This window comes from Leuciscus leuciscus, assembly GCF_965113295.1.
Source record: "Leuciscus leuciscus genome assembly, chromosome: 20".
NCBI lineage: Eukaryota > Metazoa > Chordata > Actinopteri > Cypriniformes > Leuciscidae > Leuciscus > Leuciscus leuciscus.
The window spans coordinates 27711050-27724649 of NC_138744.1; the positions used below are offsets into that span (position 1 = coordinate 27711050).

General features: G+C 40.2%; 1 long non-coding RNA gene across 1 annotated transcript; it reads right to left on the reverse strand.

Annotated features, from left to right (window-relative positions):
* Window positions 1-718: 718 nt before the first annotated feature.
* On the reverse strand, window positions 719-3646 carry LOC309483943. The gene is made up of 2 exons (XR_014200678.1): window positions 2221-3646; window positions 719-2158 (listed from the first exon to the last, which is right to left on the reverse strand). It is a non-coding gene; the product is annotated as an uncharacterized lncRNA (long non-coding RNA).
* Between the last annotated feature and the right edge of the window lie 9954 nt (window positions 3647-13600).

Below are 13600 nucleotides of genomic sequence, written 5' to 3' on the forward strand. Positions count from 1 at the left end.
ATCCTGGATCAATATCTTTGTTGATATTGATTTGTTGATATTTGCAATATCTTTCCATTCAACCAATCAGATCTGAGGGACAAGTTTCCAGCGTATGTCAAGTTCAGGCTTACAAACAGGGTTAGGTGCTTCTACATCATGTGTTTCCCTCTGATTTTAGGGATAAATTAGGTTTAGGGGTAGGGATAGGGTTACATTTTCTGACAGGAATGTTGTTTCAGGATCAACAAAATATGAAACACATCTAACATGTCAAAATCAATAGATAAGTTTGGGAAAATGTTGACAAAGATGAGTACTTGCTCCCTCTGGTGGATTGAGGCCATCTTAACCTTTCACCATTCAAATGGAAATTTCCCTATACATCCGCCTGGGCAAAAAATAAAAAAGCTAAACATCAAGCTAATTGTCTAAACCAAAAATTATTGGTCAAGAAATTCACAAAATGTAAGCAAACGCACTTAAAAAAAGTCATTGCTGTCTCGGATTGAAGTTTTTGGCAGAACATGGGAAGTTGTGTGAGGAGTGATTAATCACAATGAAAATAGTTATATAAATATAATAATAATAAACAATATAATAATAAATGCATCTGTTACGACCCTTCTTTGGTTCACAACCGTCTAGACATTTTTTAGAAGGGGAACATTAAGCCAGTTCAGACACCTGTCAACATTGAGCACTGAATGAAATGAGAAATAAGAGAGAGACCACAAAATCAAGTAAACTTAATTTAATAAAAGATAAAGTAATTAATATTTTACATATGAACAAAGCAAAACGGAAGGAACAAAGGGGAAAACAGGATTGTGCCAAACAAACAAAAATAACAATCAAAAAGGAACTAACTAAACCATTTATATCTAATCCTAAACTAAAAAAAAGAAAGATCAAAGAAAAAAAGTCTTCAACGTCCGTTACGTCGTAACTAAACTACTCTAACTAACAAAGCAAAAATATAGAGGGTGGCATCAAATCCCTAACCTAGTGTATATAGACAAAAATCCAACTAACTTTGTAAATATATGTTACGTGATGGCCTTACCTATCCCCTCTCCTCCTTCCCATTTAACCCAGCTTTAAAGAGCTGTTTAAATCTTTCAGAGCTCACAAATAAGAAGTTTTTGGGGCAATCAAAAACAAGGCACGATTAACATGACACACTAAACACTTAACAAAACTAAATCAAGCAAAGAGAAACGAAACACATCACAAGGCAAAACCAAAACAAAAAGTCTCTCTTCCTCGCTGGCAGTAGCATGTTCTTTTAAGTAGGGCTTCTCCAGGTGTCAAGCATCAGGATGATGAGGATCCCGCCTCACATGGCACACCCACTCAACTCATTACGAATGACTGACAGGCAAAACAGCCAATCAGCGACGGCCTGTGAAAGTGAAAGTAAGAGAGACAAAAGAGACCAAAAAGAGAAACACAAGATACACCCCAAAACACAATAAACGTCCCTAAGGACGTAACAGCATCTCTAGCACAGTGAAGCAGGGAGGTAGAGGTGTCATTGTGTTGAGAGCCTTTTTATCTGCTGTTATTGGTGAGCTACTTCACTGTGAAAAGTCATTTACAGCAGAATGGCTTGCTTCCCACAAATGAAAAGTTGTTTTATAAAGAGGAATGATCATATGGTATTTTTCAACAAGACAATGCTCCTGCCCAAACTGCAAAGAAAACCAAGAAGTGGCTTGAGAACAAGTCCATCAGGCTAATGGTTTTGGCCTGGTCAGAGTCCAGATTTGAACAATGTAGTGAATTTTTGGTCTCAAATTAAACTCAAACGAACTGGGAGACATTTTTCAACCACTCATGAACTGTTTGAAGCCATTAAAGGGGTCATATAATGGTACATGCACTTTTACAAGTTGATTGTACTGAAATGTGTGTTGGCAGTGCCTATACACAACCATCATATAATGATAAAAATCAATCCAGTGGTCTTTTTTTAATCTCCTTATATGTTTTCCCCCATCTCAAATCGAGCCGTCTGACCGTGTGACGTCACACGATCGGACGCCCCTCCCACGATTTTTATTTGACAGCAGCGTTTCAACACAGACCCGCCCTGAGCGAGCTGTCATCATAGTCCGCGTGGACATTGTTGATAAGCTGGAGCAGAATGGCGTCTAAGCGATTGTGGTGTTCTGTTCTTGGGTGCAATAAGGAACACAGCAGTCATTTTGATGTTCCTAAATCCAAACCACTGAAGACGTAGTGGCTGAGTTTTGTTTTCGAAGGGAATATTCCCCACGATCAACGTCAATGCTTTCATGTTTGCTCGAATCATTTCACACACCAGACTGCTTTACAAACGAGGGTCAATAAAGCTGGTTTTGCTAAGAAGCTGCTCCTGAAAAAAGGATTGGTACCAACTATTCGTGTTCCTGTTGCACCTCCAGAAGAAGTGAGTGTAATGTTTTATTAACCTTTATATTGATCTTTGCAAATCGCCTGCACGCTTCACGATGAATGCGTTTTTTTTCACGAATGAAGGTTTACACTCAGGGTACATTACGGCATGTTTTCTATGTACAACGTTCTCAATATAATTCATAATCCCAAGTTTATAATGAACAACGCGTTATGGTTATTGTGTTATAACAAACGGTGTACGCACAGAACAGAGGGGTGGGGTGAGCAAAGCTCATTATCATTTAAAGACACATGCACTTAAATGGCGTGCTGGAAACAGAGCTGTTTTTGACCGGGTAAAATTTGTGTTTTCTTACAATACTAATAAGAATTTTTAATTAAAGTGTATTACAAACTTTTCATTTAGACCCTAAAGAATCATAATAACTTGTACAAAAATGGCATTATATGAACAACAGTGACTCCTCTTATTCCTGTAAAAAGCAGTCTGCAAGTTTACCCAGTTAAAACATCTAAAGGAAATTATTTGTGAAGTTCCTAATAATTTCTTGACCAGTGATTTGTGATTAAAATGGTTAAGACCATTTGTGTGTGTGTGTGTGTGTGTGTGTGTGTGTGTGTGTGTGTGTGTGTGTGTGTGTGTGTGTGTGTGTGTGTGTGTGTGTGTGTGTGTGTGTGTGTAATATATATAGTGCTGCTTTGAGGTATGAAATGTCCAGTCCACCTCCTCAATCTATGAATAGCATTTCATCACTATTTTTTCCCTGAGGGTTTAGACACACACAGACATCAACATACCTCTCTCCTCTTTTCTCCTGTGAAGAGGTGCTGATGCCACTGCTGACAGGACCATCACAGCATCTGTCTGGCTCAAGTCAGGGCCACCCGCCAGGGCCCTATAAGTGTGAGCAAAAGGCCTTGCTCGAAGGACAGCAGCATTGGTGTCTCTCAGGGTCCAGTCACGGATATGGGAATTGTCTCTGCAGAAGTAGGCCTACAGGTGCCATATCAAAAAATTCTGATTTGTGAGTCCTGCTCTGGTCATTGGAGAGTGACCGGATCTGATCTGACCCTACTGAGATATGCAGGCAAGATGTCTGGCGACCCAGGACATGTCCTCATGACATGTCTGCCAGCAGCACGCCAATGGCTATGTCCTATGCCTGCTGATAGTCAGTATTATGGAATGTACAGAAATCTAAGTGTTACTTAATTCTAACAGTGAACAGATCAGCATTTTCCACCTTCCTCTCGTAGGTTTACAGAGTTCCCAACAAGTCTTCCTGTTATTGGCATGTTGCAATGTGTTACAACACAGCCTGGTCTCATTGTTAATACGTAGTATTAATACGTAATTTTCAAAGATAGAAAACGTACGTTTTATACGTTTGGATAGATGCTGAAACGTATGATATGGACGTATCTGCAACAATTAAACGTAACATTATTACGTTTTTACAGCTACAAAACGTTAAATATTTACGAATCTTTCATATCATTAAGATATCTGTATAATTTACCTTTTACCGTTTTATAGATAAATGGAAGATCCCTTAACCCTACTCCCAAACCTAAACATGACGTTACCCATTTTATACAGAATATAAAAAGGATTTACAGAGATGTGTAGGGAAACGGCAATTTTATTAACAATATAGCATTAAAAGATTTTTTTAGCAGCTAATCCTACTCCTACCCCTAAACCTACCCATAACAATTTCTTAAAACTAAAGTTACATAGGCTACAATTATGAAGAAAAACAACATACGTGTTATCACAATAATTTATTTATTGCGAAAATGTCAAAACCGGTACCAAAAGTCGTTCACATGACGATGTGTTGCAGTCACAGTCCTCTCTTTCAGTATATAACAGTTAATAGTTTTGAATGAGGTATAGAGCATAATTTAAGTTATTAATCCATGAAAATGTTAATCCGGCTTCGCTCTGTGTGAAGGCGCGCGCGCTTCTCCATTTCAAATGTAGTTTACCGACTGAAATACGGCATGTCGCAATCTGTGGCGAGAGCCAATGAGCGTTTGATATCACTGCCGTAAAACATGTCGTAACGCTTCTTGAGGGCGCAATTTTTGAATTTGAATTCATCACGAGCGAGCGCGGGATTTGACAGTTACGGACTGCGCTGCTGTGATAGCCTGTGAAATGGAGATGAAGATCACTCACTGGATAAAGGGCTGAATTTGGATCTCTTTCTTGCAAACGTATGGATTCTAAAGATTTGGATTATATCAAGCTAATAAAATTGATGTCTTTTGTGAATTTATGTTGGGTTTTGGTGTATTATTGTTCTATTGGAGAAAACGCATTTTGTGTCTCACTGTAAATAAACTAAATATTACAAAATGGTTAAACGATTAAATAAGGTATTTTTAAGGTTTTAAAGTGTATTCTTGTTTAACTGCATGTAGGCCAACGTTAATCCTCCGAAACGAGTTTGCAGCAGAAAGCACGAACAGAGCGAAATGTTATTAGCCTATTTCTTGAGTAAACTGCATTTAATAAATGCGACTGAAAACGTAGGCTAATTGATAATACATTTGAATGCAATAGAGTCAAAACATTAATGCCACGATTTTAATATGCATAAATAAGAATACGTACACATATGTACGTCGGTAGAGTTGTTCATACACTTTATTGCGGTAGTTAGTAAAGTAATACATTACATTACACATTTAATGTAATATACTCAGACTACTTTTTGATTACTTTTAGATTACTTATGACTTAACTCGTTTATCATGTTGATTTGAATAGGATAATCTTGTACCATATTGATATAAAGAATACAAAGAGAAAGAAAATATATTCCATTCTTTGATTTTAATAGCATGAAGTGCATTAAATACATCAGGGTTTTCCAGACTGGGGTTTGTGATGGATGTGCAGGGGTTCTTGATTTTAATGAAAAACTATTAAGTAGCCTAATTGAATCATAAAACTGTCAAATAAATCATAAATTGTATTATTATTATTATTTACTTAATTTTATTATTTATTACCAGCTTGCTGCTGGTTTGTGTCTGTAAGCTCTTAACTTTCTGTTTTGAATCTCCATTTACTATCATTCCTTGTTGTTTAGATTGCTAAATATAACTTACTCATCAACATATATTAGATGTTTTCTAATATTGCCCATCACATTAATCTGACGTCGCTAGATTTTAACTAAATTGTTATCGCTAGCACAACTCGTATCTCGCTAACCTGTTAACCTGCCATCCGTGCTTGCCGTCTTTTTTCTCTCGCGGGCTCGCACCTTTTACAAGTCTATCAAACTACTGTGGTTAGTTACCCTGGTAAACCAGAGTTCTCGCGAGAGCACAAGTTGAATTTGCTCAGCGAGTTACTCTGGTGTCGAGCAATGGAGCTCATTAAATATGCCCCTCGATCTGAGCTGCACCAATCACATCGGGTTATCTGATATAGGCGGGCCAGAGGCGAGCTAAACAGATGACAACAGCGCTGTGACGTCGAAGTCATCAGTAAACATTGCAAGATGCCTATGGATGAATAGCAGTTGTTTGAAACGGCTTTGGCCACTACAATGAACGATTAAGGGCGTTTTTCCACTGGGTTCGTTTGCTGCGGTCCGAACCCGAGTGCGCTAGTTCCCCGGCGCCCCCCGCAGCGTTGGTCTGGTTTCACACTCAATTAGTTGTATCGAACCCAGGTGCGTTTGCAGTGATCTTACGTCATCGCAAACGCACACGGAAAACGCATGGAGAATACAACTCGACTGAGCATAGCTGTAATTTGTCTGTTTTTTTGGTGCTATTATGCACAACATAGTGAGAGACAACTACGTTTATGTTCATTACATGGTGTAATTCAGCACATATCCAGGGGACGCCGTGTTTCTGCTGCTCGCAGAAGATTTTTCACTGATGCGACAGTGATACGCATGCGCGGGATACTATACTTCCTGAACAAGCACGCACCCGAGTCCGTGTTACTTGCACATTAACGCGAACCGCGCCACGGTTCGGGAGCAACCGAGCTCAGACCACCTCCTCCAGGTAGTCTCGGGTTCGGTACTCTAGTGCGCACCCGGGTCCGATGACAGCGTTCACATTAGCGATTTTTCATGCGAACCGTGCCCCGGTCCGCACTAAACTGCCAGTGTGAAAGCGCCCTTAGACTTGGCTTTTTCCCAAAAGAGGAACAGAAGACGGCGCTCGAATCGTTCCTTTGCAAGAAGGGTGTTTTTGCTGTTTTGCCGACCGGAAGAGTCTAATCTACCAGTTAGCTCCGCTGGTAGCTAAGCGTATGGGGTTTATTGTTGTGATTGGTCGTAGTGTTATCCAATTGCGTGCTGTGAGATTTTCAAATGCATGCTTGGTGCCGCCCCTCGAGCTGGCCGATTTTCATTGACCGACACCAGACCATTAATCTTTTAGATTTAGGTCTGGATTTCCAGGCTAGTGGTTAGTAAGATCAGTCAACAAACACGGTGAGTAATGTCTTCTCCTCTTATTGTCACTTGCACTTCGTGTCATATGTATAGTATAGCATTCTCTGTCAGCACTGAGGGCTTTACATGTGAAAAATGCAGGGAGATAGTCAGGCTGACGGAGAAGATTTCAGAACTAGAGACACGCATCAAAACTTTAATCGAGGATAGCAAGAGTGCAAGGGCTTTAGATACAAATCTTTTTTACCAAAGCAGGATGTGACTAGCTTAGTGAACTCTGTATATCGCATTACATTTGGAATACAAACAAAAACAGAAACGAAAAACAAAAAACAACACTATTTACAGACAGCATGGAAGGTGGGCAGTTAACATTATGGGCCCTATCTCTCACCCAGCGTAATTGACTTTGTACACCGACGCATGTATCATTCCTATTTTGCATCCGCGCAAAGCGGACTTTTCCCTCCACAGAAGCACGTCGGTTAACTAAGAAATACACTTGCGCTCCCAGGGGCGGTTCAGCGCAAAGAGGAGGCGTGTTCCGGCACAAAGGTTCCCTCATGCTATTTTGCAGGTTTAGAAAACAATTGCGCCACTAACCAGGAAAAAATAGTTTAAAGTCAGTGGCGCGTTGCGCATGTTGTTCATATGCTATTTTAAGGGCGCAAGCTTGGCCATAATCAATGTAGCGTGTGCACAACGCGCACTTTGATTCTCTCATCTACACAGAAGCAGCCGTTTTCATTTTTGCAAATCATACATTATTACGATAGATAGATAGATAGATAGATAGATAGATAGATAGATAGATAGATAGATAGATAGATAGATAGATAGACAATTTATTATAAAAGCATACATCTAACTTACACATTTACCCAAATTATCATACGCCGGTTTAACCGAAGTTAATTTGGGTGGGTTTCTATATCCACAATGTCCCTGACGAGAACGTCGGTCTCCTCGGCTGTGAACCGCTCCTGGCGCAAGCCTAGCAAATCCGCCGTTATAATAGGAATCCGCTTTAGAACAAGCGCGCCTGCTCTTAAAGGGAATGTGAGATGTCGCTCTGATTGGTTTATTTCACGTTACGCCCAAACCACACCTATGAATAATGAAGCTACTTCAGACCAACCCCTTTTAGATTTGCGCCGGGCGCAAGAGGCATTTATCCCGCCGGGAAAATAGCAACAGCGCCGGAGATCCGCCCACAAAGTTACTTACATTTACATTTAGTCATTTAGCAGACGCTTTTGTCCAAAGCGACTTACAAATTGGGACTAAATTAAGCAAGTCATCGTGAAGAGCAGGGTGGGAATTATACCGCGGCCACGCGGCCATGGCCGCCGTTGCCCTACACTTTGGCCTTCATGCCCCGTGAAAAAAAAATCATCGTACGGCCACAGTGGCCTGTGTGCCCTGGCCCTGTCCAAAGGCCAATTTATACTTCTGCGTCGGGTTCGCGTAGAAGGTACGGCGTAGCATACGCATTGACGTGTACCATACGTCGTACCCTTCGCCGTACCCTGACGCGCACCTCCTCAAAAATGTAACTACGCGTCGCGGCGACGCGGACCGCAAGATCTGTGATTGGTCGGCTGGATAGCATCGCGTTTCCTCCTACGCATTTCCGGAATGATCTTCTGCACTCTGCACTCTCTGGCACCGCCCGCCCGCCATTTTTAAATTCCGAAGATCAGTGAAGAGCCATGGAAACAGACCAAGTGACCGAGAGATTGCTTGAAGAAGTGCGGAAATACAGCCATCTGTATGACTCCTTCAGTCGCCATTGCTCGTAGAAACCTAAACTCAAAACAGCCGCGAGGAATGTAAACACAGTGGAACTGGAACATTAAAACCCACCCGCGCCAACTAGCGTTTCGGCGGTGTAACTGCAGAGCAACACAGACATTCGCAGAAGTATAAATGCTCACGACGGCGTCGCCTACGTGCGTACCCTACGACGTACACTACGGCGTACACTCGACGCAGAAGTATAAATTGGCCTCAAGTTCCATGTATAAAGCGCCAGTGCGGCATAGTGGGCTTGCTTTGAATTACAGCGAGCCACCAAAGTAGATCTGAACTTCAATTAGTTCGTAGATTCGCGCAGGTGCAGTGTAGGGCTGGGCGATATATCTATATAAAACATATATCGATATATTTTTGAAATGCGATATGGAATTAGACCATATCGCATATCGATATAGTTCAAATGCCCTTGCTCCCCGCGCCTCCTTTTCCACTCTGCGTGCGTGTTTAGAGCATGTTATGTTATGAGAGGCGAATCATGACTACTTCAGAAAACCCAGCAAAATAGGAACTACCAGGCAGTGACATAAGTGTACGCTGAGATAAAGTTTTTCACCTCAGAAAAACTGACTTTCTTGTCCTGTCAGCCGTTATCCTGTACTCGTAGCGCACACTCTTCAATTGCACGCGCAAATGCGGCGGCGCGCGCGCGCTGTATCGCCTCACTGATCAAGTGCAAAAGAAACTACGAGCATGCAACGCCGTTACGTTGTAAATTACACGAAATAAAAGTAATGCAGGTATGATTTTCATTCTATTCTATTCACCAGGAGCAGTTTCCATGTTTCATTAACAGTTATTGTTAATATTGTGTATTCACCATGTTAAATGTCCTTTCCATATTAACCCCAAAATGCCACTATTTTTTCTTTGTGTTATTTTTTATATTTTTAAATGACTGTAGTGGCTCATACCAACATTGTATTAACAAAAACTAGTTTGGGACTGCTATTTAATAACTTTAGCATAGGCCTAATGTTTATTTATTAGTAGGCTACTAGTCTTTACTATTAGTCATATTCTTACAATTTATGTTATATATGTATATGTATGTATGTATATATATAGGCAAATTATAACATGTTTACACAAAATTTGTTTATAGCCTATATTGAATGTAAACTTTGATAATTCATAATTAATAACTCACATTCTCAATCTCACATGATATAGAGGACTGAATTTATGTTGTTTCTATTGTTGTGAGGGAGTATACCTTCTGGATGAAATGGTTCTCTCTCTCACACTCACATGATATAGAAGACTGAATGAATATTTTGAATGCTTTTATTGGCATTTGTGTTGTTTCTGAATGCTTTTATTGGCATTTGTGGTGTTTCTGAATGCTTTTATTTGCATTTATGTTGTTTCTATTGTTGTGTGAAGGTGTATACTTTCTGGATGTAATGGCGCTCTCTCTCTCTCTCTCATTAAAAACATTTTTTTTTTATTAAAAAAGTCATAATCCATGTCTTATTCCAAATTAGGATGTTATGGTATCAATCTGAATGGGAAAACCATTGAATTGTACTCAATGGCCTTTGTGCCCTGTCATATGGCCTTGGTGCCCCTAAAAAAAAAGAAAAGGTGGAGGCCAAATGGCCTTGCCCCTAAAATTACATAATTCCCACCCTGGTGAAGAGGCAAAAACAACGCAAGAAGTGCTCAGAATACGAAGTTCAGGCATTATTCAGAGTAGCATAAGCCCGATAAGCGAGAATTTACAGGAAAAGTTTACAGGAATTTTTTTTATTTTATGAGGTTAAGTGCTCACGGAAGAGAAGAGTTTTCAGCTCTTTTTTGAATGTTGTCATGGATTCTGCATTTCGGATGAGGGTGGGGAGATCATTCCACCAGCATGGAACTGTGAATGAGAATGTTCTGGAAAGTGATTTTTTGGCTTTCTGTGATGGAACCACGAGACATCGCTCGTTGACCGATCGAAGGCTTCTGGTAGGGATGTAGACTTGTAGGAGTGAGTGAAAGTAGGAGGGAGCTGAGCCTGTGACAGATCTGTAAGCAAGTTTCTTTTCTTTTCTATTTCTATTTCTTTTCTATTTCTTTTTCATTTCATACTTGCGCTTTGCGCTTGACATTTGCGTTTCAGATCGTTAAAATAGGGCCCTATGACTGTAATACAGAGTTATGATGTGTCATGACTGATAATACTGTTTAAACAAATGGGATTTGAGTTTAGACTTAAAATCATGCAGCGTCGTTGACCACCAATGTGCAATGTACTGTTATACTGTATACTTGCTGTAATGATTCATAATACAGTAGTCCATTTGTATTTTGCAGCATACAGCAAATATGCTTTATGCAGATAAACTGCAAAACACAAACACACACACACGTGTATTTTTTTTATATATATTTGTGTGTGTGCAAATTTTTCCCCTATTTTATGTGAAAAATCATGTGTTTTGCATTTCTGCATTTTTCCTCCAAAGGACTGCAAGATGACCTCTTTTCACACCTCAACAGGAGGAGGCTATTTGCACCATGGTCAGAGCAAACAATGCCATTAGATTAAAGGAGATACAGAGTGCCATTATAAGACAACAATGTCTTTGAAAACATCCAATCTGTTAGCATCTCAACTATCGACAGGGTGCTGAAAAGACACCAAGTGAGCATGAAACAGCTGTACCGTGTGCCATTCGAAAGGAATAATGACAGAGTACAGGAGCTACTGTACCAGTATGTACAGGTAAAATATCTATGTACATACAGTAACTACAGCAGCATTTAATAGTGATAGCTAGTACAGTAAGCATGACCTGCAAACACTATGCAATATGTATAAATTTGAGGTAACTGTATCTTGTCCAAAATGAAAATGGATGTAATTCATGAAACTAATTTTGTGTGTTCTGGGAAACAGCGTATAATGGAACTGGACTCAAGTGAACCATCTCACAACTTCATATATGTGGATGAGGCTGGCTTCAACCTGGCCAAAAGCAGAAGGCGTGGTCGAAATGTCATCGGCCACAGTGCTACTGTTGATTAGCCAAGGCCAACGGGGAGGAAATATCACTATGTGTGCTGCCATTTCAGAGCATGCCGTGCTAACTCATATTCCCCCTAAGGCCATACAATGCACAGCATCTCCTCATCTTCTTAGAGACCCTACAGGACTCTCATCCCTGATGATGAGAGGGGCCCATTTCAAGATGATTTACCGAAGTATTCCATCACTCAGACGCCATCAGGCAATGGTTTGTGACCCACTATAGGATGCTGATGGTATTCCTCCCACCTTATTCTCCATTCCTTAACCCAATTGAGGAGTTCTTCTCTGCATGGAGGTGGAAGGTCTATGATCGCCAGCCACACACTCAGATGACCCTGCTGGCTGCCATGGCTGTAGCCTGTGAGGACATCACAGTAGACGCCTGCAGAGGTTGGATAAGACATTCCAAAAGATTTTTTCCACGGTGCATTGCAAGGGAAGATATTCGTTGTGATGTAGATGAGACTCTGTGGCCCGACAGACTGGCACGTGAAGAGGTGTAGACAGACTGCACTGCAATTCCTCATACAATGCTGCATGCAAAGTTCTGCCTAAGGGGTCTGTCCTGTGTTTGCCTTTTTAATGTTGTATTTTCGTCTTTGTGCCCCATTTCTTTTTCATTTCTATATCATAATAATATTGTAGGTTTTTTTTTTTGTTTTTTTGTCAGACCACTAGTAGGAGTGTAACTGTGAATCCTATCCAGTCTCTTTCAATCAATAACTCACGTACAGTAGTGTTTAAATTTGTACTTTTGAAATGGATAAATGGCATACAAGAAGCGCAGCTTTGTACATTTAAATACAGTAACTGTGATCCAAACTGTTGCCATAGTTTATATCAGGTAATACTAACAGAGTGCAGAGTTTTATTGACAACATGACTTAGCATTTTGACTATCTTGTTTGTGAACAATGACACAAGGACTTTTCATTCTGATGGCACTCATATGTTCACTGACATAAATACTTACTTTTGAGAGATGAACTAAAGATTTTGAGTAAGTTACAGGCTTTTGCAGGTAATCCAATGTGTGGTGCTGTTTGTACAATTTGTTTTGAGAATGCACATACTTCTTTGCTAATATTAAGGATGATTTGAGAAATGCATCAAAGTGACTGAGAAAAACTGTATACTAGTATCTAATGAATGAGTACCAGTATCTAAAAAATTAGAACTAATATCTAATGAATAACTAGTATCTCTTAAAGGACAAGTTCGGTATTTTACACTTAAAGCCCTGTTTACAGATCGTATCTGATGAAATAGAACGGTTAAGATAAAAATTTGGACACATGCTCCTGTCCCGAGAATTTTAGGTTTATTTCGCTTTTGTGGACCTATTTTGCCAAACGCGTCACACCCGTGATTCTTCCGTTGAGAGCTTGAATAATAGACACTCCAGCCCAGTTGGTGGCGATAATGCACCTTTGCCAATTGCAAGCAAACCACGGGCATTTCATTGAATACACAGAAGAAGCAGAAGAAGAAGCGGTGGAGTAATATCGTAAAGGTGCTGCGGTCTCACAGCACGTCCTATTAAGTCAATGGAGTTGGACAAAAACTACGATAAAACCTGTTGGAATGCATCTTTTTCAGCGATTTTTGATGGAACATATCAGTGAACACCCCCTGATGAGTTTCACGTCTTTGTAAACGAAAGTTTAATGTGTTTTTAGGACGGAATCTTCCAGTGCATATAGACAACCATTGGGGGGGGGTGGTGGGGGGAAGCGAAATAAACCTAAAATTCTCGGGACAGCAGCATGTGTCCAAATTTTAATCTTAACCGTTCTATTTCATCAGATACGATCTGTAAACAGGGCTTTAAGTGTAAAATACCGAACTTGTCCTTTAAAAAGGTAGTATCTAAAGAGTAGGCACTAGTACCTAAAGAATAAGCACTAGTAGCTAATTAATTAGTACTAGTACTTAATGGAATAGATAC